Source organism: Leptonotus elevatus, chromosome 2 (assembly GCF_054856555.1).
Source record: "Leptonotus elevatus isolate MCC_2025b chromosome 2, RoL_Lele_1.0, whole genome shotgun sequence".
Lineage (NCBI taxonomy): Eukaryota > Metazoa > Chordata > Actinopteri > Syngnathiformes > Syngnathidae > Leptonotus > Leptonotus elevatus.
In genome coordinates, this window is record NC_141240.1 from 41,249,243 (window position 1) to 41,275,774 (window position 26,532).

The window sequence follows — 26,532 nt, forward strand, 5'->3', positions numbered from 1 at the left end:
TAAAACCCTACTTTGAAACCCTAACCATAGTTTAAACCCCTACCTTCAAACCCTAACCAGAGTTTAAACCCCTACTTTGCAACCCTAACCCATTGTTTAAACCCCTACTTTGAAACAATAACCCTAGTTTAAACCCCTACTTTAGAACCCTAACCCTAGGTTAAACCAATACTTTGAAACCCTAACCCTAGTTTAAAACCCTACTTTGAAAGCCTAACCCTAGTTTAAACCCCTACTTTGAAACCCTAAGCCTAGTTTAAAACCCTACTTTGAAACCCTAACCCTAGTTTAAACCCCTACTTTGAAACCCTAATCCTAGTTTAAACCACTACTTTGAAACCCTAACCCTAGTTTAAACCCCTTCTTTGAAACCCTAACCCTAGTTTAAACCCCTACTTTGAAACCTTAACCCTAGTTTAAACCACTACTTTGAAACCCTAACCCTAGTTTAAAACCTACTTTGAAACCCTAACCCTAGTTTAAACCCCTACTTTGAAACCCTAACCCTAGTTTAAACCCCTACTTTAAAACCGTAACCCTACTTTAAACCCCTACTTTGAAACCCTAACCCTACTTTAAACCCCTACTTTGAAACCCTAACCCTAGTTTAAACCCCTACTTTGAATCCCTAACCCTAGTTTAAACCCCTTTTTTGAAACCCTAATCCTAGTTTAAACCCCTACTTTGAAACCCAAACCCTAATTTAAACCCCTACTTTGAAACCCTAACCCTAGTTTAAACCCCTACTTTGAAACCCTAACGCTAGTTTAAAAACCTACTTTGAAACCCTAACCCTAGTTTAAACCCCTACTTTGAAACCCTAACCCTAGTTTGAAACCCTAACCCTAATTTAAACCCCTACTTTAGAACCCTAACCCTAGGTTAAACCCCTACTTTGAAACCCTAACCTTAGTTTAAAATCCTACTTTGAAACCTTAACCTTAGTTTAAACCCCTACTTTGAAACCCTTACCCTAGTTTAAAACCCTACTTTAAACTCTAACCCTAGTTTAAACCCCTACTTTGAAACCCTAATCCTAGTTTAAACACCTACTTTGAAACACTAACCCTAGTTTAAAACCCTACTTTAAACTCTAACCCTAGTTTAAACCCCTACTTTGAAACCCTAATCCTAGTTTAAACACCTACTTTGAAACCCTAACCCTACTTTAAACCCCTACTTTGAAATCCTAACCCTAGTTTAAACCCCTACTTTGAATCCCTAACCCTAGTTTAAACCCCTACTTTGAAACCCTAACCCTAGTTTGAAACCCTACTTTGAAACCCTAACCCTAGTTTGATACCTTACTTTGAAATCCTAACCCTAGTTTAAACCCCTACTTTGAATCCCTAACCCTAGTTTAAACCCCTACTTTGAAACCCTAATCCTAGTTTAAACCCCTACTTTGAAACCCAAACCCTAATTTAAACCCCTACTTTGAAACCCTAACCCTAGTTTAAACCCCTACTTTGAAACCCAAACGCTAGTTTAAAAACCTACTTTGAAACGCTAACCCTAGTTTGAAACCCCTACTTTAGAACCCTAACCCTAGGTTAAACCCCTACTTTGAAACCCTAACCCTAGTTTAAACCCCTACTTTGAAACCCTAACCCTAGTTTAAACCCCTACTTTGAAACCCTAACCCTAATTTAAACCCCTACTTTGAAACCCTAACCCTAGTTTAACCCCTTACTTTGAAACCTTAACCCTAGTTTGAAACCCTAACCCTAATTTAAACCCCTACTTTAGAACCCTAACCCTAGGTTAAACCCCTACTTTGAAACCCTAACCTTAGTTTAAAATCCTACTTTGAAACCTTAACCCTAGTTTAAACCCCTACCTTGAAACCCTAACCCTAGTTTAAACCCCTACTTTGAAACCCTAACCCTAGTTTAAACCCCTTCTTTGAAACCCTAACCCTAGTTTGAATACCTAACCCTAATTTAAACCCCTACTTTAGAACCCTAACCCTAGGTTAAACCCCTACTTTGAAACCCTAACCTTAATTTAAAATCCTATTTTGAAACCTTAACCCTAGTTTAAACCCCTACTTTGAAACCCTAACCCTAGTTTAAAACCCTACTTTGAAACCCTATTCCTAGTTTAAAACTAGACTTTGAAAACCTAACCCTAGATTAAACCATTACTTTGCAACCCTAACCCTAGTTTAAACCCCTACTTTGAAACCCTAACCGTAGTTTAAACTCCTACTTTGAATCCCTAACCCTAGTTTAGATCCCTACTTTGAAACCCTAACCCTAGTTTAAACCCCTACTTTGAAACCCTAACCCTAGTTTAAACCCCTACTTTAAATCCCTAACCCGAGTTTAAACCCCTACTTTGAAACCCTAACCCTAGTTTAAAACCCTACTTTGAAACCCTAACCCTAGTTTGAAAACCTAACCCTAGTTTAAACCACTACTTTGAAACCCTAACCCTAGTTTAAAACCCTACTTTGAAACCCTAACCCTAGTTTAAACCCCTACTTTGAAACCCTAACCCTAGTTTAAACCATTACTTTGAAACCCTAACCCTAGTTTAAACCCCTACTTTGAATCCCTAACCCTAGTTTAGATCCCTACTTTGAAACCCTAACCCTAGTTTAAACCCCTACTTTGAAACCCTAATCCTAGTTTAAACCCCTACTTTGAAACCCAAACCCTAATTTAAACCCCTACTTTGAAACCCTAACCCTAGTTTAAACCCCTACTTTGAAACCCAAACGCTAGTTTAAAACCCTACTTTGAAACCCTAACCCTAGTTTAAACCCCTACTTTGAAACCCTAACCCTAGTTTAAACCATTACTTTGAAACCCTAACCCTAGTTTAAACCCCTACTTTGAATCCCTAACCCTAGTTTAGATCCCTACTTTGAAACCCTAACCCTAGTTTAAACCCCTACTTTGAAACCCTAACCCTACTTTAAACCCCTACTTTGAAATCCTAACCCTAGTTTAAACCCCTACTTTGAATCCCTAACCCTAGTTTAAACCCCTACTTTGAAACCCTAATCCTAGTTTAAACCCCTACTTTGAAACCCAAACCCTAATTTAAACCCCTACTTTGAAACCCTAACCCTAGTTTAAACCCCTACTTTGAAACCCAAACGCTAGTTTAAAAACCTACTTTGAAACGCTAACCCTAGTTTGAAACCCCTACTTTAGAACCCTAACCCTAGGTTAAACCCCTACTTTGAAACCCTAACCTTAGTTTAAAATCCTACTTTGAAACCTTAACCTTAGTTTAAAACTCTACTTTAAACTCTAACCCTAGTTTAAACCCCTACTTTGAAACCCTAATCCTAGTTTAAACCCCATACTTTGAACCCCTAACCCTAATTTAAACCCCTACTTTGAAACCCTAACCCTAGTTTAACCCCTTACTTTGAAACCCTAACCCTAATTTAAACCCCTACTTTAGAACCCTAACCCTAGGTTAAACCCCTACTTTGAAACCCTAACCTTAGTTTAAAATCCTACTTTGAAACCTTAACCCTAGTTTAAACCCCTACTTTGAAACCCTAACCCTAGTTTAAACCCCTACTTTGAAACCCTAATCCTAGTTTAAACCCCTACCTTGAAACCCTAACCCTAGTTTAAACCCCTACTTTGAAACCCTAACCCTAGTTTAAACCCCTTCTTTGAAACCCTAACCCTAGTTTGAATACCTAACCCTAATTTAAACCCCTACTTTATAACCCTAACCCTAGGTTAAACCCTAACCTAACCCTAACCCTAGTTTAAAACCCTACTTTGAAACCCTAACCCTAGTTTAACCCCTTACTTTGAAACCTTAACCCTAGTTTGAAACCCTAACCCTAATTTAAACCCCTACTTTAGAACCCTAACCCTAGGTTAAACCCCTACTTTGAAACCCTAACCTTAGTTTAAAATCCTACTTTGAAACCTTAACCCTAGTTTAAACCCCTACTTTGAAACCCTAACCCTAGTTTAAACCCCTACTTTGAAACCCTAATCCTAGTTTAAACCCCTACCTTGAAACCCTAACCCTAGTTTAAACCCCTACTTTGAAACCCTAACCCTAGTTTAAACCCCTACTTTGAAACCCTAACCCTAGTTTAAACCCCTTCTTTGAAACCCTAACCCTAGTTTGAATACCTAACCCTAATTTAAACCCCTACTTTATAACCCTAACCCTAGGTTAAACCCTAACCTAACCCTAACCCTAGTTTAAAACCCTACTTTGAAACCCTAACCATAGTTTAAACCCCTACCTTCAAACCCTAACCAGAGTTTAAACCCCTACTTTGCAACCCTAACCCATTGTTTAAACCCCTACTTTGAAACAATAACCCTAGTTTAAACCCCTACTTTAGAACCCTAACCCTAGGTTAAACCAATACTTTGAAACCCTAACCCTAGTTTAAAACCCTACTTTGAAAGCCTAACCCTAGTTTAAACCCCTACTTTGAAACCCTAACCCTAGTTTAAAACCCTACTTTGAAACCCTAACCCTAGTTTAAAACCCTACTTTGAAAGCCTAACCCTAGTTTAAACCCCTACTTTGAAACCCTAACCCTAGTTTAAAACCCTACTTTGAAACCCTAACCCTAGTTTAAACCCCTACTTTGAAACCCTAATCCTAGTTTAAACCACTACTTTGAAACCCTAACCCTAGTTTAAACCCCTTCTTTGAAACCCTAACCCTAGTTTAAACCCCTACTTTGAAACCTTAACCCTAGTTTAAACCACTACTTTGAAACCCTAACCCTAGTTTAAAACCCTACTTTGAAACCCTAACCCTAGTTTAAACCCCTACTTTGAAACCCTAACCCGAGTTTAAACCCCTACTTTGAAACCCTAACCTTAGTTTGAAACCCTACTTTGAAACCCTAACCTTAATTTAAACCCCTACTTTGAAACCCTTACCCTAATTTTAAAACCTACTTTGAAACCCTAACCCTAGTTTAAACCCCTACTTTGAAACCCTAACCCTAGTTTGAAACCCTACTTTGAAACCCTAACCCTAGTTTGAAACCCTACTTTGAAACCCTAACCCTAGTTTAAACCCCTACTTTGAAACCCTAACCTTAGTTTGAAACCCTAACCCTAATTTAAAGACCTACTTTGAAACCCTAACCCTAGTTTAAAACCCTATTCCTAATTTAAACACCTACTTTGAAACCCAAACCCTAGTTTAAAACCCTACTTTGAAACCCTAACCCTAGTTTAAAACCCTACTTTGAAACCTTAACTCTAGTTTGAAACCCTAACCCTAGTTTGAAACCCTAATCCTAGTTTAAACCCCTACTTTGAAACCCTAACCCTAGTTTAAACCCTTACTTTGAAACCCTAACCCTAGTTTAAAACCCTACTTTGAAACCCTAACCCTAGTTTAAACCCCTACTTTAAAACCCTAACCCTAGTTTAAAACCCTACTTTGAAACCCTAACCCTAGTTTAAACCCCTACTTTGAAAACCTAAACCTAGTTTAAAACCCTACTTTGAAACCCTAACCCTAGTTTGAAACCCTAATCCTAGTTTAAAACCCTACCCCTAGTTTGAAAACCTAACCCTAGTTTAAACCCCTACTTTGAAACCCTAACCCTAGTTTAAACCCCTACTTTGAAACCCTAACCCGAGTTTAAACCCCTACTTTGAAACCCTAACCTGAGTTTAAACCCCTACTTTGAAACCCTAACCCGAGTTTAAACCCCTACTTTGAAACCCTTACCCTAGTTTAAACCCCTACTTTGAAACCCTAACCCTAGTTTAAACCCCTACTTTGAAACCCTAACCCTAGTTTGAAACCCTAACCCTAATTTAAACCCCTACTTTAGAACCCTAACCCTAGGTTAAACCCCTACTTTGAAACCCTAACCCTAGTTTAAAACCCTAACCCTAATTTAAACACCTACTTTGAAACCCTAACCCTAGTTTAAAACCCTACTTTGAAACCCTAACCCAAGTTTAAAACCCTACTTTGAAACCTTAACTCTAGTTTGAAACCCTAATCCTAGTTTAAACCCCTACTTTGAAACCCTAACCCTAGTTTGAAACCCTAATCCTAGTTTAAACCCCTACTTTGAAACCCTAACCCTAGTTTAAACCCTTACTTTGAAACCCTAACCCTAGTTTAAAACCCTACTTTGAAACCCTAAACCTAGTTTAAACCCCTACCTTAAAACCCTAACCCTAGTTTAAAACCCTACTTTTAAACCCTAACCCTAGTTTAAACCCCTACTTTGAAACCCTAAACCTAGTTTAAAACCCTACTTTGAAACCCTAACCCTAGTTTGAAACACTAATCCTAGTTTAAAACCCTACCCCTAGTTTGAAAACCTAACCCTAGTTTAAACCCCTACTTTGAAACCCTAACCCTAGTTTAAACCCCTACTTTGAAACCCTAACCCGAGTTTAAACCCCTACTTTGAAACCCTAACCTGAGTTTAAACCCCTACTTTGAAACCCTAACCCGAGTTTAAACCCCTACTTTGAAACACTTACCCTAGTTTAAACCCCTACTTTGAAACACTAACCCTAGTTTAAACCCCTACTTTGAAACCCTAACCCTAGTTTGAAACACTAACCCTAATTTAAACCCCTACTTTAGAACCCTAACCCTAGGTTAAACCCCTACTTTGAAACCCTAACCTAAGTTTAAAATCCTACTTTGAAACCTTAACCCTAGTTTAAACCCCTACTTTGAAACCCTAACCCTAGTTTAAACCCCTACTTTGAAACCCTAACCCTAGTTTAAACCCCTACTTTGAAACCCTAACCTTAGGTTAAACCCCTACTTTGAAACCCTAACCTTAGTTTAAAATCCTACTTTGAAACCTTAATCCTAGTTTAAACCCCTACTTTGAAACCCTAACCCTAGTTTAAAACCCTACCCCTAGTTTAAAACCCTACTTTGAAACCCTATTCCTAGTTTAAAACCAGACTTTGAAACCCTAACCCTAGATTAAACCATTACTTTGCAACCCTAACCCTAGTTTAAACACCTACTTTGAAACCCTAACCGTAGTTTAAACCCCTACTTTGAATCCCTAACCCTAGTTTAGATCCCTACTTTGAAACCCTAACCCTAGTTTAAACCCCTACTTTGAAACCCTAACCCTAGTTTAAACCCCTACTTTGAAACCCTCACCCGAGTTTAAACCCCTACTTTGAAACCCTAACCCTAGTTTAAAATCCTACTTTGAAACCCTAACCCTAGTTTGAAACCCTAACCCTAGTTTGAAACCCTAACCCTCGTTTAAACCCCTACTTTGAAACCCTAACCCTCGTTTGAAACCCTACTTTGAAACCCTAACCCTAGTTTGAAACCCTACTTTGAAACCCTAACCCTAGTTTAAACCCCCACTTTTAAACCCTAACCCTAGTTTAAACCCCCACTTTGAAACCCTAACCGTAGTTTAAACCCCCACTTTGAAACCCTAACCCTAGTTTAAACCCCCACTTTGAAACCCTAACCCTAGTTTAAACCCCCACTTTGAAACCCTAACCCTAGTTTAAACCCCTACTTTGAAACCCTAACCCTAGTTTAAACCCCTACTTTGAAACCCTAACTCTAGTTTAAACCCCTACTTTGAAACCCTAACCCTAGTTTAAAACCCTACTTTGAAACCCTAACCCTAGTTTAAACCCCTACTTTGAAACCCTAACCTTAGTTTGAAACCCTAACCCTAATTTAAACACCTACTTTGAAACCCTAACCCTAGTTTAAAACCCTATTAACGTGATGTAGTTTAAGATGGGGGAAAACTTGCAAAATCTCACTTATTTAAGCATTATACATCAGACTAAAAATAATTGCCGTGCAACACTTACCTCAGACGAGAGGAAATGGGACGAGACCGTCGTCGAGAACCTTCTAAAATAGTCTCATTCAAGCGTCTCTAATTGGCCACAGCACAGACAAGCAGAAAACGACCAATCAGGGAAAAGAGATAGGACAACACGAACTCCAACTATCAGCAAGAGGGGTCCGTCGTCTAGAACCTTCCAAAATCAAGCGAATGTCATTGGCCACAGCACAGACAGGGAAAAAAGCGGACCAATCAGGGTTAGGATTAGAAAAAAACGTGCGAGAGAAGACAACGCGAAGTCCCAACTATCACAAGATGGGTTGCAGCCGGATGGTGAGGTTGGAGCGCGCTGCATCCGAGGAGACCAGTTTAAGGGGGCAACTGCGCTGCGTGCAGCTGCAAGGTTCAATAATGCGGATTGTGTCATACAACACTCGCGGGTTGCGAGTAGGACATACTGCTACATACAGGACAGGCTGTCTGGTAGTGGATGCGCTGCTTGACCAATTGTATGTGTTTTTTGCACAACAAAAAAAAAAAAAAAGATACAAATTGTAATTCAAACATCCACTTTTTTAACCACTAAAAAGAACCAACCATTGTCTAATTCATATCTTTGTTTTCAGTGTTAAGGGAGTGACACATATTTTAATTACTATGCATTTAAAAAAATCTGATTAATCTGTTATTTTAATTTCAGCAATTATCACCTGTCTAAATTATTCAACACAGACAAATCTTTACAAGCGATGAAATATTTCTACAAAAAATCCAGTATTATATATTTTATTATTGGCTACATTGTACATGTCACTGATTTTTTTTTTTTTAAGTATATTGAACATAAAACAATCTAGTTAAATGAACCTTCCAATTTGAATTTGTTGATTTACACCATTAACCCAATTTTATCAACATCTTACAAATTACTTTTATATGTGTATGTGTGCCCTGAGGAAACAACATGTGCACAGTCACCGTTTGTGCATCTTGAAGAACTCATCAATATTATAAAAGAAAACATTTACTTTAGCAAAGGAAATGGACAATTTTTAGTATTAAATAATAAACCATAATAAGCAAAAAACACAGTAATAGTCACGCTACAAATTTGGAAAATAATCAAATAAAAACATTTTGTGACTGAAAAGTCCTGGCTGTACCTAATCAATTGGCCAAGATGGCCGCCGCCCCGGGTGGGCAGAGGGGAGAGAATCCTTGGTGTACCTAATTAATTGGCCAAGATGGCCGCCGCCCTGGGTGGGCGGAGTGGCGAGAATCCAGGGTGTACCTAATTAATTGACCAGAATCCTGGGTGTACCTAATCAATTGGCCAAGATAGTAGTAGTAGTAATAGTATTTGCAATAGTAGTAGTCGTATATAGGCCAAGCCTTGAGTACACCAAGAAAAAAAGGGGCTGAGTTGAGCTCAACAGTGAGAGATGATTGGCTGAGGCAGTTGCTATGCAAAAGTGACAGACCATTCACGCACACACATTTGATTTTAACTTGTTGCGAGACGTGACGCACCCACATTCCATTGATTTTGTATAGGATTACGCTCACCTCAAACAAAAGCCTCTCACGACTTAACGGTTGAAGATGCAGATTCCAGAAATGGCTCGTTAGAACGGCAAGGGTTTGGGGTACGCGAGCATGTTCTCAGTTTTTTTAATCGGATGAAAAATGACCAAATGAGAGCAGGTTAAAAACTTATGATTGATCGAAAACGAAAAGGGAAAAACGGAGAAAATAACATTGAAAAGAGATCGAAATAGTCCGACTTCTCCTCGCTTAAAGTGAAAATAAAGGTACTAAATGACACCTTAGCCAAATAAAACTTAGTTTTTCAGAAAGCAGAGGCTTGTGGCTACAAAATGTGCCAATTTGATGTCTAGTGAGCAAAGATTGTGGCCATGTTGACGAGTTGAAGTGAAACTTTTGGAAATATATTTTTTGGTTCCCGTCACTGAAGCCTTAATTAGTCAAACTCTAAATAGGCGACTTTCACCCCTTTGCTCACTGTCTTTGAACCCGCACAGGGGGGGAGCTTTCATTCCTTAATTATTTTTTTGACACTGAGCTAAAGATGACAAAAATTCCAACAAAATGAGCTAAAATTCATATCGGAGCTAAAATTCATATCGGTCGGTCAACGTATGCGCGTGTCTTGGAAAAAGGTGTTTGATTGGAGTTGATCTCTTTCGGATTCCCATTCATTCCTATGGGACTTTATTTGGGAGTTTTTTGGGAATAGCGTCGCCATGGTAACTGGGAATTCCCTTGCGGAAAAATCGGTGGAAGATTAAAAAAAATAATAAAAAGAAGAAGAAGAATAATACTAGAAAAATTTCCGCGGAAATTTTGAATGGGCCTGCTGACTCTTGCAAGGTGGAAAGATGCATGCTCTGAACTGTTTGCCAAATGTTGGTGTACTTTACCTCTCAATTTGTGTCAGCAGAAATAGAGTTCAGGACAATTTGTAATAACTGCAGTTATTACATGTGTAATGGCTTCCCTTATGTCTTGATTGACATTTTAGTCATATCAAAAGGGAATCAGTTTAATTTCTTGCTTATAGTGTAAGTGATTAACTAAAATATAAAATGCAATATACTGTATCATGGAGCAAATACAGTATGAATGCAGTGTTTAAATTTGACATTGCATATTAAAAGGCATGTTGGTGCTGATCAATATTGCAGGAATATTACTCCAAAGTACATGTAAAACGGCTCTTAAAAGAGCCGTTTTGGGTCTTTGTTACACAGCATCTTCATCTTTTCCTGAGCACACAAAGGAACAAGTTGTTAGAAAATAGGCAGCAAAACTGAACAGTTAAAACTTAATCTAAATACTTATCCAATACACATGTGACGGTTTTTCAGTGAGGAATCCTGTAGAATAAATCATTTTGGTCTACGTTTGCGGGATCCCTTTTTTCATCTTTTCTCTCCACCAGTTGTACCGGACATAACAACCTTGATATCCTTGGCCATGTCAAGTAGCGCCCCTTGCTGCGCTCCATCCACCTGTATTGCATGTGAAAATGAAAAATGAGTGTTCAATGTTTGCCTAGATCAATTCAGTAATCAATCATCACTTACCATCGCAGTTCATCCCTTACCATCAAAGTTCCTCACTGACACCAACACTTTTCATTGTGTTATAGTCACAATCACAATAAGGACAAACAAAACATTCAAGTCCAAATGCACGATGTCCTGCTAATAGAAAAGCACACTGATTAAAAGTACCTTCATGCAACACTGCTCAAAATAAGGGAGCGCTTAAATGACATATCCCATGTCTTAAATTCAATTTAAAGCTCAATACGTTTAGAACTAACTAAATGATAAATATGTCTACAAAAAAAATGATTGGCCGCTCTGATTTTGAGTGTAGTTCTGTTATGACACCAATTTTGAACGAGCAAAGGATTTAACTTTTCAGCCTTTACAATTTAAAGTACAGTATCCCCCTCTTTTGAGCAGTGGTATGAAAGGCTCAATAACATTTGCAAAAGCACACTTGTGAAAATGGTGCCCTTGCGATCGACAATGAGCTGACACAAGAAGTTAACACACAGTAGACCGGACTGTGGTAACTGTAATAAGTGTGCAGAACGCCTGATTGAACACAACAATCTGGGCGAGATATGTAAATGTGATCAATCAGTGTCTGCTTTCCAGTTGTGGCCTGGGTGATCAGCTGTGAAAAGCGTCTGGACTGAAACAAGTCCAGAATGGATTTCTTTCCCTTTGAAAGCAAATCCTCATTAAAGTCTCCGCAAACAACAATAGGCTGGCAGTCCATCACGGCCAAGGCATCCAAGAGACTTCCAAGGTTTGGAAGAAATGTGCCAAGACTCAGGTTGGGTGGCCTGTAGACCGTAGCTATCAAAGCCTGGACGGGAGCGTCAACCCTGATGACAGCAAATTCCAGGTCAACCACATTCTGAATAAACCGACGGGGCTCCGCTCGAAGACAATCGCGATAATAGACTGCGACTCCGCCACCCTCTTTTTGGGCCACGTCCAGTCTATTTGAATACGAAACTTGTCTGTTGCGCACAAAAGTGCTGCATCCCTCCAGTTGCAAGGGAGGGGGGAAGAAGGATCCAGACAAATGAGTTTCAGTGAGGCAAAGGACATCTGCCAGCCTCAACTCATGATGAGACTTTAAGTCGTCAATATGAGATGGAAGCCCCTCGGTGTTGTGATGAACAATGGTCAAGGTGGGAAAAGCAGTTTGCGGCATTTTGAAAAAGTACAACAGTGGTCTTGTACTTTGGAAAGAAGCGCGCGTCATACTGTCCATTGCCGTCGTGACGTTGGGATTGGCATAGATTTTGGATTCGTCAAAGTCTATGACCCTCAATCCCTGAAGTGACGTCGTGCGGCTTAGGGCAACATAGGCCATTCCAGGTTCAAACACACGCTTAAGAGACACCACTGCAGAAGTCATCGTCATGCCTTGCACTTTGTGAGCCGTGCATCCAAAGGCAAGCTTCATGGGGAATTGCCGCCTGACCACGCCTTTTATGCCCAGGTTTTCCTCCGACCTTTCGATATAGACCAAGTCACCCGTCGGCCCCAGAATTTTCTTGCGCAATTTCTGGCCCGCTTCGGGATTGTCTAGCCTCAGTCCGAGCAAGGTCACTTTCTCCGCCGACCCCTTTGGGGCGCTTTGAACAATGTTGCCTATTGTGCCAAAGGTCCCGTTCACCAATCCGTCCTCGACATCCAACTTCCGAAGAAGCATAACCCGTGCTCCTACACCAGCTTGAAGGGCATCCGGTAGATCCCTTCTCGACCCCATGATCACTTTGGTCACGGTGACCATCGCCCCCGACCGTGGGCTCTTCCTGTAGTCCTCTGCGGGAATATTGACCACAGTCAATTTGAGAGCAGCCACAGTTGCTGCATTGTGCCTATTGTTAGAGTAGACAATATTAAGTATTGTACTCTTTGCGTGTTCAATTAACTCAATGGTGAGATTCTGTTGAAGGAGTTCCTTTGCAAAGGTTTTAATTACCAGAAGCTTCTGGTCGCACATTTAAAGTCACCCAAACGGTGGTCCGTTCAAATGTGGCTCCCTCTCTCCAGCTCACATCGTTATTTATTCACAAAAAGGGTTCAGAAAAAGGTCAGCCCACAACACACCTGGTTACAACTGAATACAAGAGAATCCGTTCCCATGGGTATAAATCAGATTAAAAGAATACAATAATAATAAGCCTGACTCCCTTGGTGACACAACAAAATCCCCGGAAACCTCCCTTTTAGATTACGGAATGAATAGACAGACCCGTTGCTCTTTCTCATGAAAGTAACACAGATAAGAATATAGGTCTATTCATACAGCCATACTGAGTTAACATAATTATATACGGCTAAAATATAATTTAAAACTAAAAAACAATGTTAATAACTTAACAATCCCTCATTTGAGCTCATAAGAGCTCAACACATTAAAACATTTTTTTTTTTCAATGGTTGTGTGGTAAAAATAATTATCCTTAAAACATCCCTTTAGCAGAAGAGGAGGTAGTTTAGCAATCATTTGACATTAAAAAACAATTTGATACATTTAAAAGATTTTTAGTGAAATAAGCATAGCATATGTGAGGCTTAACATAAAATGTTGTTCATTAAAAAGTGTCGCAATGTATCGGCAGACGAATATGTGTTCTTTGAAGCCATCTTGTGATGAAGTTCTTTGAAGGTCTTTTTTTTTTTTTTTTTTTAATGAAAAGAGTGTCGCAATAGTTCGTCTCTTCTTTAAGAATTTGGGGTAGACTACCCAAATTCTTCGATTTGTCACCTGGGATTATTCTGCCCAAAATGTGACTGATCAAAGGAATGATTGCCCAAGAAAAGGCACTTGCTCTTGATCCGTTGACTGATGTCCTCAAACGGCAGCTCCGGAACCGGGCACGGATTCAGCTGACGTGGCTCCAGGTCGGAGGTGATAAGATTGATGCTCCAGTTGTGGAATTTCGTCTCTCCTTTCAACCTGAGAGCATCAGTTGATGAGATGGCCGAGCCTGGCACGTCTCCTTTCCAGTTGTGGAATTTCTCCTCATCAACCCCCTGGGGCCGTTCTCCTGAGTGCAGAAACTTTTCATTTTTAGTTTCTCATAAACTCACATAAATTTTATTTGGAGGAAAAAACCCTGATAGTTTTGTTAGTTGGGATTAGTAAATGTTATTTGATTAAGATCCGTAGGTCCTGTGCTGTTGGAACAGGAAAAGATCTATTTTTGTGACATTAAAATAGAGCCCAGCCCTTGATTGAGTTGAATGACATTCGCTCATTCATTAATATAAGACAGAGCTTATAAATATTTATCTTTCAAATAGGTTTTGTTCAATAATAGGTAATTTTTTACCATGACTTAATTTGTTCTAAATTTGCATAACTGTGCCTTTCATATCTTATTCTCTTCCCAGAATCCCATGACCGGCCGAATCCTGGCATGCTGGGAAAAACTCACATATATTCATATTATCTATACTCTTTTGCAAACACTGGGCTCCAAACATTACATTTTTCAAATGTGATTCTAAGATAAAAGATATAATATAATATAATTACCTTCATTCGGCGAATATGCATTATTGTCCTTGCTTGCTTCAGACTTACTTTGCGATCGATTTCCTCTGGTAGATTTCAAACTCATCCTGTCAATTGGAGTGTAGGCCGATACCCCACAACCTTTTTAATTTCGTTTTCAAGTTTGATTTTAATTTTCTAACTCGTCTACATTGGTTAAATTCTTAAACATAAACTCCCTCATTTGACAAAGATCCACTGATTTTTTCAAACACGTCAAGATAAAGGGAGGACAAAATAGAGACCTCATGACTCAAAAGAGCTTCAAAACACTATAAAACTGAGCATAAGCAGATACAACTTAAGACACTAATATATGATGACTTTGGGGCCATAAAAATAGAGGTAACCATATTACTCTAATTCTCCTAGAGTCCCGAAAATTATTTAAACTGCCAATCAACCTCACCTCTTTTATAGATTAGTGGGGCGGAGGATAAAATCACACAAAATTTACAAATATCTACCATTTCCTAGATTTAATCAAACTAAAAATCATCTTCAAACTGCTAATCTTTCACATATTAGCGGGGCTCATAAAAAACACAGCACACAAAATATTTCTGGGATTTATAAATCACAGTGCTGTTAAAAAAAAAAAAATCAAACTTAGCCATCAAACTCTTAGTTAGTCTTTTACTTGTTACTACTCATTTTATTCTATTATTTATTTTATACTATAGCTGCAGCTGGACGAAGTCCAAAAAAGTTCCTCACGGGAAAAATAAAAATATATCATATCATAACATATTAATAAAATTCCCATTGTACCAATTCAGAAACTGATTCTCCCAAAAATATAGGCAAAAATTTAATAGGCTATAGATTGAAATAAATTTTCTCAATCCCTCATTTCAAATTTACATATGTCGTTTTCAATTTCCTGAAATATCTTGCTATAGATCACAGTTCCCCACTCAACACATTAAGAATGCCTTGCATATCACCATGTAGCATTTTACTGAATGGATCACATCTCATTCCGACCACCAACTTTCTCAGTCCAGACCCCCAGCAAAAGGCAGGACGGCAGCTGTTGTCAATGTTCAGTCCTGGCCAGCATGGCGGCTGTTGTGGCAGCAATGTTCAGAGCAGGCATTTAGATTTCCTCTGGATGCAAAACAGCCATAGGGGAGAAGTCACTAGAATGAGGCGTATACACAGTCACTGGGCATTGAGGAATTTGAACATCATGTTTTTCTTAGGCACAGGACGAGAAGACTGTTGCTCTGCGGCTTTTGACCTTTGATCTCTGCCACATCCATTCAGACGCTGTCTGCAATGTGGATCCGATGACACACAGTCTTTCTGAGAGCTCACCTGATCAAAAAATGCACATTCGTTGATACAATGCTTTAAAAATGCCAGACTGAGGATATGGGATCATAGCAAGACAGTTCACTCCCTGCTTTCTTTTTTTTTTTTTTTCAATACCCCTTCAAATAGCTACTAGCCATACAACGTATCAGCAGCTGGGGCGCATCCCGTTCGCAGTTTGTAATCAGTGAAGGCCATCAAACCCTCATCTGCCTTGGAACTCAAACATCAGTTTCTGAAATGACACACTCAGAGAAAAAACAAATATTAAAAATCATTATCAACATGTCAATTTCAAAAACATTCATAACTCCTTATTCAACTATTTTACTTCCAGCCACAGCTATAAAGATGTAGGCATAATTATATCAACTCTCAAACAAAATGCCATTATTTTATCATTACTCTTTATTCATTTGTCCCGAAAAGGGAAAGTTAACAAATTAACCATCGTCATCAATCATTAAAGTGTAAAGATTTATTAGCTCAGTCAAATAGTATTACTTATTATATATTGTTTATCATTCCTCTTACCATTTTGACAAAAAAAGAGTCCCATTACGAGGACACATTATGCTCACAGCGCACAGCCCAGCCCCCACCTTTTTTTCTAACCTAAAAACGGGGGAAGGGGGGGGGGATCTTAACATTATAAATCGCAAAACCTATTTTATCATATTCCCATTAATAAAACAAACGCCACTATCACAACAGTATCATCTCACACAAAACAACACCAAACTTAGTTAAAATATTAAAGAAAAACAAACAAAATCCCCATATGCACACTTCTCACTTACAAACCCCCACCTTTTTTTAGAAGCTAGGTCACACATTCAAATGCATACGCACACACTCTTCAGTCGTTTTAAAATAAATAAACGGTGTTATTACTTCAATTCGTTGTCTACAAATCTTATAGCATTTAAACTGCAGTTTTATACGGTGATTTCAGTAAACGGGTAACTTTAAACAACCCATCCGTAAACTGCTCCACAAATGCTGGAGTCATTTTAGCATCAAATTCAGCCTTTTTCCATTACCAACAAAAAAAAAATACAAAAGTCTGACATACCATTTTGTCCAGCAAAAGCTTTGTATACAATCGATCCATTACCAACAAAGAAAATACAAAAGTCTGACATACCATTTTGTCCAGCGAAAGCTTTGTATACAATCGATCCATAGTTCGTTTTTTCATTGTTCATCGACGCTTTTATTTTTCGCTGAACCGGAAGCGCATTCAGGACAAACCATTCTGTATCCGGGTCGAAATCGCCTCCATTTTGTTTATAGTTTTTGATGTATACATTCGGTTTTAATACAGTGACGTCTCACTTTTAATATTAATAGTTCAATATGTTAACACATATGGCCACACACAGACAGACATAAGAATTACGTGACCTCTCGTTTATACACAGCGGTTACCCAATCCCGCTGAGCTAAACTGTTCTCCATACATTGCAAAATTTCTGCAAGGCGCTCATTTTCAAAATAAAATGTCACGTACCATCGAATTTAACCGTAGAACAAAAGGTATTCATACGGAAATCCTGACCCCAAAACTACAAAAGTAGGAACGCCAAAACTGAAATAAAATCTTTCACGTAATCTCTCGATTGCAAATACAGTGATACAAAAATCCAATCATCGCTGTAATCAACCTGGACCCCTTTCTGTTCAATTTCAAACAGGCGCTTTTTCAAATAAAAGACATATTACGTGCAGAGAACTTTCACACCAAGAGCCATGAACAATTATGTTACTTGTCCTCAAATCCGGCCAAAACTGCTTAAAAAACAGAAGCGCGTACCATAATCTTCGCGATCCTTAGTAACCAAGAAGGACTTGTTACGTCATCCGGCAAACCCTTTTATATATTATGGTCTAAGGATTCTTCATAGCGTTGACGAAAAACAAAACAAATCAAAAAATTAACCGCTATTTCTTCCTGTACAAAAAAAGCTTCATCACTTCGAGTCTGCATTACGTCACCTTCAAATGCACCACTCCACGACGTGTTTAGTTCAATATCGTCGGAATTATCACAACTCACAATAGAACGACATCAAACTACACTCGTTCACACAGATCTCTTTTAAAATTTAGATAATTTACAAAACGAAAAAACCAGCTGCAGCGGACCAGACAGACAAAACTTCTTCTACGTGGATAAAGATCTCCACTTACCGTACTTTATTTATTTAGGCCTAGAAGTTCCGCCCGTCCTTGAACGCCGCAGCCTGTTCCACGTCAAAATAACACCATCCGTTTGGTTCAACGGAGGAGACCATTCGTTATAATTCAGCGTCGGCGGTCACCATTTGTTAGAGTAGACAATATTAAGTATTGTACTCTTTGCGTGTTCAATTAACTGAATGGTGAGATTCTGTTGAAGGAGTTCCTTTGCAAAGGTTTTAATTACCAGAAGCTTCTGGTCGCACATTTAAAGTCACCCAAACGGTGGTCCGTTCAAATGTGGCTCCCTCTCTCCAGCTCACATCGTTATTTATTCACAAAAAGGGTTCAGAAAAAGGTCAGCCCACAACACACCTGGTTACAACTGAATACAAGAGAATCCGTTCCCATGGGTATAAATCAGATTAAAAGAATACAATAATAATAAGCCTGACTCCCTTGGTGACACAACAAAATCCCCGGAAACCTCCCTTTTAGATTACGGAATGAATAGACAGACCCGTTGCTCTTTCTCATGAAAGTAACACAGATAAGAATATAGGTCTATTCATACAGCCATACTGAGTTAACATAATTATATACGGCTAAAATATAATTTAAAACTAAAAAACAATGTTAATAACTTAACACTATCCACCTCTTTATTGGTGGCAAAGATATGCAGAGTATCCGCAGGGAGGTCTCGCGCATCCGTGACAGCCGTGGTGAGTAACGCCCTGTCACCATCGCCAAGTGGATCAGCCTTCCCCTTCTCCCTGATCCTGTTCAAAAGCTCGGCAAAAGCGACGTCGTCTTTTTGCCGCATGATTTGAGTAAGCTTGACCATCTGAAAATCTGTCCAGAGGTCAAGAAGATCGTTGTCAGAAACGCAGAGGGGTTTGGACCTTCCAAGGGGTGGCAGTTGGTAGAAGTCCCCAACTGCAAGAACGGAGATACCCCCAAATGGTCTGTTGTTGCTCTTGATTTGCTGAAATCTCAGGTGGACATAGGCAAAGAGTTCCTTGGAGACCATGGAGATCTCGTCGATGATCAAAATTTCCACGCTGCAAAGGGTTGCTCTCAATGCGTCCAACGTATTCCCCAGCGCCTGGTAAGGAGGATTTAGAGTCCTGGGGAGTTTCAAGAGGGAATGAAGCGTTTTCCCTGAGATGTTGTAAGCCGCCGTGCCAGTAAACGACGTCAGCAGCACAGCAGGCTTGGCCATATCCGCTTCGTCGCGGAACCTGGGAAGCTGATGGAGAATCTTACTGGCCTCCTGGTAAATGCACTTGATGACATGCGATTTACCACAGCCAGCTCCTCCGGAGATCAAATAAAAGAAGGGCTCGAGGAGACGATCCGAAACGCGTTTCAAACACCACTCGCGAACAGCGTAGAAGACGGACGCTTGCGTTTCATTGAGACTGCGGTACATGTTCCTCACAAATTCGGCGCTCAACTTTGGCGCCTCAAACGCCGGCAAGACCGCGCCGCTACCAGGAGCGTCCTGGTAGGCCGGAACCTCATCTTGCGGGTCTTCCTGTAACGGATTAGATTCGCGTTCGGTGGCACACTCCAAACGCTCTGCTTCTACCTCCGACGCAAAAGTGCTCCACGCGTTGAGAACCGCACGAAGCTCTTTCAATTTTTCGAAGGCATTGTCCACGGTCTTTCCCCGTCCTTCGTACCGCCCCCGATTGCGGTCGAATATAGCCCGCACCCGACCGAACTTTGATTCCCGGGCACCGTAGAACTCCTCGTACGTTTTGAGGTTTTCAGACCTGAGCTCGGCGTCGTCTCTGTGGGGGAGGTACAATTTAAGATGGGTCCTGTAATACTTCTCAGCATACTTTTTGATTGAGAAGCGAGTGAATCTGATGACGGCATCTTTTCCAATCCGCTTCTGGATGAATCCCTTGCCGTGTGAGAGGGGAATGACATTCTTGCCCTCAATCTGCTGACCGTAGACGACCCGGTATTCGGATGCGAATTCGGCGAGACACATCCGCTCAAACATTGCCGTTCTAGGTCTTGCCACATATTTGTCTGGCAGACCAGACATCCACACGTTGTCTGCGTCCGGATGCATGGTCCTCAGTCTACTCATGGGTAGACTCAATTTCACGCCATCCTCAGCAGTCTGGATGAAAACTACGCTGCGCGAGCACTTCTTCAGAGGGAGACTGCATGTCCGCGCCACCGCTTCTTGAGCGCTCACCTCTCTGTGCTTGGAATACGCCGCCATTATTTTCCTCATCTCGTCCTTTTTGTCGACAAGAGGCTTTGTCTTCAAGTCTTTGACGACAGACGCGAGGCACTCTGACATCTCGTGCTCCGGTTTGGAAATGTACGACATCATGTACATGAGACACGCGACGTCGAGCACGTACTGAATATCCATGTTGGCGTTCCATGCCCGCAGCAGATGTGGGTTGTAAGCATTGATCCAGCTTTCCGTTGGAGCACGCTTCAACATGACAACCATTCCGGAGGTCAGATTAGTGACGCTGTCCTTGTAGCTGTCCATTGTCAAATTGGCCTTTTTGAGAAGCTCCGGCAAGTCCTGCGGGACATCCGCGTCCATGAGGATCTCTCTGATATGTTTGAGCTCTTCTTTAGCCTCCCTTTGTTTTTCGGTGAGGCGCGCCGATTTGGCCGCCTGCTTCCTATGCTGGCCTTCCACACTCTTGTCCGTTGGGACGTCTTCAGTCTCCGTCTGGAATGGCAACGTGATGGTGGTTTGGTCCATCGGCAGTTTGGGGTACCCAAATCTGCAAGAAACGTTTCCTTTCCGACAAGACTTTGTGTGTTTTTTGCTGTGTGCCTGAACGCTGGTGACAATGTCGTGCAGTTCAGGGTCCTCAATCGGGTCTGGTATTTTGCAAGTGATGTACTTGTCGATTAAGTCAATGGCTTCTTGACAACATCTGAGGTCGGGTTCTTCGATGACTGGCGCACCCTTAATCCAGAGCAGCATGTGAGCGTGCGGACTTCCTCTGGCTTGAAATTCTACACGATAGAAGTGGTCTTCTACCGGACCCAGGGACTGTGCAGGAGACAGGATGAATGCCATAAGAGCATCCATCCTTTTCTCAAAAAGGCGCATCACTGTGACCGGATTGCTGCGAAGAACATCGCATTTGGCATTCCAGTCGAGATGGGAAAAGTCCCCTTGTTCGCCTTGCTGCGCTTTGACGACCTCGATTACTTCAGGCCATCTCATTTCCGCAGCAGAAAAGGTAAGGAAGAATGTGGGCTTGCCCAACTGCCTGGTCATTGCATGGAGGTCCCTAAGGGCACCCTCCCAAAAAGCCGGCGTGCCTCTCAAGGGCTGCATGAAGCGCATCGCATGCCCTCTTTGGATGAGCTTCTCCAGTTCATCTTTGTCCTGAAGCATCCGGTTTGAAATGTTCTTCCCATCCCGAGTGAGGGCTGTCCCCTTGCGGGCCTGAATGGACATGCTGTTGGTGGCCAGATGCGTTTCTGTCACAAACTGCGCAAAGAAAAGGTAACTTTGATCTTTGGCAAATCGAGTGTCAACGGAGAATAACCTTGCATTGAAATACAAACTGGGTGACAGCTTAATTTCTCTCGCCTCATCAAGTGAATTCTGTCCTGTTGGGAACTGAACGGGAAAGGCCATGGCTTCGAGGTTTGGCACGGCAAAAAATCCCACCGGCTTGTTTCCTTGGGCAGGAGCGATGCTAAATATGCCGTCCCCATATGACAGCTTTTCCTGCGCGATGTCAGGAGGCTGCATACAGGTGTCGAGTGTCAAGCCCGGCCTGAGCTCCTCTTTGCTCTCTTGGGGTGTCTGTTGCCCTTTGGTTGCGGGGGTGTCGCTGCTCTCTGGCTGTGCATCGGCCTCAGGGATGTCCTCTTCTCCTACCCCCTCGTCTTCCTCTTCTTGGAGACTTTCAAACTGAGCGCTTTCATCTATCGATACAGTTTTGTATTCTGCATGAATGCGTTTCAGTGTCCTCAGCGCTGCCAAGACATTTGTCATGTTGACAGTGTAAAAATGCTGGTAACCTTTGTACACAATGCGGCGCTTCAGCTTCACCTGGAGAAGCTGGGCCTCACTGCGCGGCCTTGGGAGGGAGTTCACTACGGCTTCCATCTCTGATGGAACGCACACCACAGAACCGTGTACGGCCCTTTGCCGTCCTTTGGGCAACGCAACAATCTTTGCAAAAGGGATGATTTTTGCAATTAGCTGTCGTTCAAGTACATTTAATTCCGACAGCTCTTCGGGAATGGGCGCCAGTGCCAAGTTATTTGCCACCGCCTGGGGTGGCATGCCACCTCTGAACAGATGGTTGTCACAGGTATGACAAATCCACTCCTGCACCCGTTCTTGAGGAACGGTACATGGGGCGGGGCAACTACAAGTGTGAACAAACTGGCCTGTCAAGCACGCAAGCGCCACATCAACATTTTTGGTGTATCTGGCTCGTTTGCAATGCTTTACTTGATTGGGGAAAAGCGCACGGTGGCACACTGTGCAGATATACGTAGGCCCATGCCGAACCCTTTCCCGGAAAGAAGCAATGGTGGCTTCCATTTCTGGATCTACGAGTGCCTGCTTCAATTCCACAGAGACGTCTACTACACCATTTGCCTGATCCTGCTCAATTTCCTGACACTGGGGAATGACGCGACTATATTTATTTTTGATTTTCACAGCACAATTTAACTTGTGGCGAATACGTTGCAGCGCGTTTGAATCACGCCTGTCCTTTTTGTTTTGTAAACAGCGCCTAATATGAGAAAGCCGAATCTTTTTGGTACCTCTCTCGCACGTAATTTATCTTTTAACTTTGAAAAGATATATCCTTTCTGTACCTCTCTTGCATGTACTTTTTGTGTTTACTTTGAAAAGAAATATCCTTTCTGTACCTCTCTTGCATATAATTTTTGTGTTTACTTTGAAAAGAAATGTCTTTTCTGTACCTCTCTCGCAAGTAATGTTTCCGTTTACTTTGAAAAGAAAGGTCATTTCTGTATTTCTCTCTTACGTACCTTTTCATCAATATCTTCTGCTTTTGTTGAAAAGCAAGATTGTGTTGGTATTTATTAATCAGATATTGCTGCCGTTTTGCCTTAAAAGCAGAATCACTGTTATATCTATTCTTTTGATAGAGCTTCTTTTTTTCCTTAACGCAAGGATCACTGTGATATTTAGAATTAGATGACAGTTGTCGTTGGCACTTACGAATGTGTTGACGTTCCCTATACAAATGTTTTGCACGCCGACTTTTACTACATTTGGAAATATCTATATTAACATCCAGCAGTTTGAGTCCTTGCTGAGGTTCCGGAATATTTTGACTCTCATTAATTTGACTTGCTTGGCTATTTGGTTCAACATGTACCGCACTATGTAGCTCTTGATTTGGTACAATACCGATCACAATTTGTATCGCTTTAGTTGGGGAATCACCTAATTCAATTAGTAGCTCTTCATTTGCCTTTGATATGGTTGTAGTAGAATCCCGATGCGTGTTAATGGAACTGCCGTCAATATGAAAAGAGACTGGCACAAACTCATAGGTTGCAAACCGGCCATGTCCTTCAAAAAGCTGACGCAAATGCTCAACCAAGCCACACAAGTGAGAAAAAGTCAACATAATTGCAGTTCCGTTTGGGTGTGGCAAGCCCACTTCAGATCTGGAATGTGAATCAAATAACCCAAAGTATCCTGATCTGTCACGGAATACTGCAAAACACTCTGGATTCACAATCAAGAAAGCAAGAGTGACATTTTGTGAAAAGCACTCAAGCTGAGCTCCAAGAGACAATCCCAAGTCTCTTTTGGTATGACCGTCATCTATGACATAACCAACGCTGAGCTCATGCATCTGTACATTATAGACATTGGTGTCCGTCATGACTTGTTTTGGCATCTCCTCGACAGTCAAGTGATCATTCCCAAAGTTATGGTCCAAAATCAATTGCTGTTTAGCACCCACGTAAAGAGAGTCCCCGTGTTCAAGCACTCTGTCAAGTTCAAGCGAATTAAACTGCAACCCCTCAGCGTGGAAGGCCAAGAAAGTGAGAGCCATACAAGTACACTGGTGGTTGCGAGAAAAACTTGAGTACCTTTCATCCATCTGTGAATGTGTGGCCCTCACGGATAGCGTGCGTTGAGGAAGTCCCACAGCAGGATCCTGAAATGATTGAAACCATTTTAATTATCTTAAATTCTAACTAATATAATTTTAAACATTTCATATGTTAATGGTTAATGTTGTGAGTATAAAAAAGTTACCTCAGTCCCAGGACGACGGGGGGATGATGGTCTGGAAGGAACCTCCGCAAGGGCTGGCCTTTCCTCTGGCTGAAACGACAAGCAAACAATAATTCTTTAACACACAGCACTTGAGTGAAGAGTCACTAATTTCTGTTTGTGATTTTAAGTAAGACTTCTCAGGGCTGATAAGAATGCAATGCAAACCTGGTGCTCTCTCCGTGTGCTCTTATGGGCTGGCCGCTGTCGTCTGTGCCCTGCGGTGGATGTCTAACAAGAAAGAGCAAAAAAAAAAAAAAAAAAGAGAAATATATATATTTTTGCTTTTACTGCGAAGCATTGTTACGACAAGAATGGACAATTAACTATACTTTTTTTTTTGTCATGAAGATAGATATGTAAACATAACGGGCAAACAAAATAGGAAAACGTAAATACCTTCTTATCCTTTGGATCCTGGGCAGTCCTCAGGGCTGGAAAGATGAGCTGGAGACAGCTTGTCCATCGCCTCCAACATGGGTGGGCTGAACCAGAGAGGGTTCAATGGGATGTTGCACTGTAAAAAACACAACAAAATAGAAATAGAGAAATAGAATTTTAACATGTGCCATGGTAAAAGGCTGAATGAATCCATGATCACCATCACAAACCTGGAGAGTGCCCATCCACCCAGTGGGCCCCACAGGTGACCTCAGAGTCCACAACCGAGCTGCTCTGAAATGACTAGTGACATTATTGCAACACACATTCATAAAATTTAAGGTTTTCAAAAACATGTTAGGAGGTTTTCAAAAACATGTTAGGAGGTTTTCAAAAACATGTTAGGCTTGCGTTTACCTCCTTGGCCTTCCCGACGAGTGTCCAGTCAAAAGGGTTGGAAGGCTGAGGCGCAGTGACCTAACCCTTAACAACCACTTTTGGTCTGAACACTCGAGCTGGTGGCGAACGCTGAGGAGCAGCCGGTGCAGGTGGTGCAGTCCTCTCCATCCGCAGGTTGACGGCAGCCCACAGCAACCGCGCAAGCACCGACATCCCATCGCTGTCACTGAGGTGTACCTTCCAGACATGATCAGAAAAAATATTATACATCTACAAACATACTTTTGATAGGAGGAGCACTAATAAAATGTTTGTTTTTTGCAGCAATTAATGTACTTACCCCGTCTCTACACCACAAGTGAAGATGTGACAGCGGGAAGTGGCCAGCAACAGATAGGTAGCGAATACCTACAGTAACAAAGAAAAAAAAACATTAGCCCAAGAGTCCCCCGCTGAGACACCAATGAAATCAGATCAGGAGGTGACTTAAAGAAAAGTAGAACACTTTGTGTGTGAAAACAATTTTCAACATGAAACGTACCCATAAGTGCTGCCACCCGGTTGTACTCCTGGCGAAGAAGGTCCTGCTGGGCCAGCTCGACGTTCAGACGAGGGGGGAAGTCCAGCACAACGACCTGCACAAAGTTTAAAACTGTAAAATATACATCTGGAGCAAGATGAACTTTCATTCATATTCCATCCTTCAATATTCATTAACTGTTTAACTACGGGAAAAGGCTGAAATGTATTTTAAACAGAACATATTTGACATATGCAAGTACATACTTGAAATGTAAATGTATGATCTATATAAAGGAAATGTGTGAACTTACGTTGGGCCAGCGGCTGCAGACGGTGTGCAAGAACTGGCCAAAGTCAGCCGCTGCCTCAGCGATGGGGCGGCCCAAGTTGTTGCTGGGAGCCAAAATGCAGACCACCTCGGGTGACCGAGGCAGAACAGCATTCAGCACCTCAGCACGCAACTCGGAGGCCCTGGCACCCGGGGTGGACATCACGGCAAACGAGAAACGTCCCTCCGGCATCTTCACAACCCCATCGGCAATGGCTCGCAGGTGGGAGTCACCAACAACCAGGACAAACTATTGCAAAAGAAAAAAAAAAGTAGTAATTGAAAAAAGGAAAGAAGTAATTTAAAAAAATAGACACAAATGAAGGTTGTTAATTTGTTATAAAGGCAGAGTTGATTATAAAACATACCGTGTTGTCCTGGTTCAGTGCTGGAATGACCAGTTTGTGCCTCCGCCCAGTCACAGCTGAAACTGGCCATTCCCGAACTCTGTGGCGCCAGCCAGTGCCTCTGCCTAAAATGATGCACACACAGAATACCATGTCAAGTCTCAACTTCAATTGCTGACAATGCACAGTACAAGTACATGTTCCACTTTGAGTGTATATGAACCTGCAAAATATTGGAATTGTTTAAAATAATCGATTGTAAAACTGCTGCAAAAGCAATTAAAATTATGACTGACCTGGTACCAGAGCCTTGGCACCAACAGGGGACACCTAAAACATAAAGCATAGACATTACACAATTGTAGGCATGTGCAGT

The 26,532-nt window shown here is 41.3% G+C and overlaps 1 long non-coding RNA gene across 1 annotated transcript; it reads right to left on the reverse strand.

The window, feature by feature from the left end:
• Positions 1–12,853: 12,853 nt before the first annotated feature.
• Positions 12,854–25,584, reverse strand: LOC147180063 (uncharacterized). Its single transcript, XR_015094241.1, has 9 exons — positions 25,501–25,584; positions 25,300–25,367; positions 24,978–25,196; positions 24,791–24,863; positions 24,579–24,696; positions 24,348–24,410; positions 24,162–24,230; positions 23,993–24,060; positions 12,854–13,883 (listed from the first exon to the last, which is right to left on the reverse strand). It is a non-coding gene; the product is annotated as an uncharacterized LOC147180063 (long non-coding RNA).
• Between the last annotated feature and the right edge of the window lie 948 nt (positions 25,585–26,532).